Here is a 1,839-nt window from a genome sequence, read left to right on the forward strand (position 1 = left end):
TCTACACACCAACCTGATGGTGGGATTTGATTCTTCTTCCTCTACACACCAACCTGATGGTGGGATGCCTGCATAGCAGGATTCTCTCCCCAATGCCTGCATCCTGATGGTGGGATTTGATTCTCTCCCCAATGTCTGCATAGCCTGCATTTTCTTCTGCACACCAACCTAATGGGATTTGATTCTCTCCCCCATTTTCTTCTACACACCAACCTGATGGGATTTGATTCTCTCCCCAAGCCCCCATTTTCTTCTACACACCAACCTGATGGGATTTGATTCTCTCCCCCATTTTCTTCTACACACCAACCTGATGGGATTTGATTCTCTCCCCAAGCCCCCATTTTCTTCTACACACCAACCTGATGGGATTTGATTCTCTCCCCAAGCCTGCATTTTCTTCTACACACCAACCTGATGGGATTTGATTCTTCTCCCCAAGCCTGCATAGCCTGCATTTTCTTCTACACACCAACCTGATGGTGGGATTTGATTCTTCTCCCCAAGCCTGCATTTTCTTCTCCTCAAGCCTGCATTTTCTTCTACACACCAACCTGATGGTGGGATTTGATTCTTCATTGATTCTCTTCTCCCCAAGCCTGGCCTGCATTTTCTTCTACACACCAACCTGATGGTGGGATTTGATTCTTCATTTGATTCTCTCCCCCATTTTCTTCTACACACCAACCTGATGGTGGGATTTGATTTGATTCTTCTTCCTCTACACACCAACCTGATGGTGGGATGCCTGCATAGCCTGCATTTTCTTCTACACACCAACCTGATGGTGGGATTTGATTTGATTCTCTCCCCAATGCCTGCATAGGCTGCATTTTCTTCTACACACCAACCTGATGGTGGGATTTGATTCTTCTTCCTCTACACACCAACCTGATGGTGGGATGCCTGCATAGCAGGATTCTCTCCCCAATGCCTGCATCCTGATGGTGGGATTTGATTCTCTCCCCAATGTCTGCATAGCCTGCATTTTCTTCTGCACACCAACCTAATGGGATTTGATTCTCTCCCCCATTTTCTTCTACACACCAACCTGATGGGATTTGATTCTCTCCCCAAGCCCCCATTTTCTTCTACACACCAACCTGATGGGATTTGATTCTCTCCCCAAGCCTGCATAGCCTGCATTTTCTTCTACACACCAACCTGATGGTGGGATTTGATTCTTCCTGATGGTGGGATTTGATTCTTCTCCCCAAGCCTGCATTTTCTTCTCCTCAAGCCTGCATTTTCTTCTACACACCAACCTGATGGTGGGATTTGATTCTTCATTGATTCTCTTCTCCCCAAGCCTGGCCTGCATTTTCTTCTACACACCAACCTGATGGTGGGATTTGATTCTTCATTTGATTCTCTCCCCCATTTTCTTCTACACACCAACCTGATGGTGGGATTTGATTTGATTCTTCTTCCTCTACACACCAACCTGATGGTGGGATGCCTGCATAGCCTGCATTTTCTTCTACACACCAACCTGATGGTGGGATTTGATTTGATTCTCTCCCCAATGCCTGCATAGGCTGCATTTTCTTCTACACACCAACCTGATGGTGGGATTTGATTCTCTCCCCAATGCCTGCATAGCCTGCATTTTCTTCTGCACACCAACCTGATGGTGGGATTTGATTCTCTCTTTGATTCTCTCCCCAATGCCTGCATAGCCTGCATTTTCTTCTGCACACCAACCTGTTCTCTCCCCAAGCCTGCATTTTCTTCTGCACACCAATCTTCTGCACACCAACCTGATGGTGGGATTTGATTCTCTATTCTCCCCCCCCATTTTCTTCTACACACCAACCTGATGGTGGGATTTGATTCTTC

Source organism: Cucurbita moschata, unplaced genomic scaffold (assembly GCF_002738365.1).
Source record: "Cucurbita moschata cultivar Rifu unplaced genomic scaffold, Cmos_1.0 Cmo_Scf00067, whole genome shotgun sequence".
Taxonomy (NCBI): domain Eukaryota; kingdom Viridiplantae; phylum Streptophyta; class Magnoliopsida; order Cucurbitales; family Cucurbitaceae; genus Cucurbita; species Cucurbita moschata.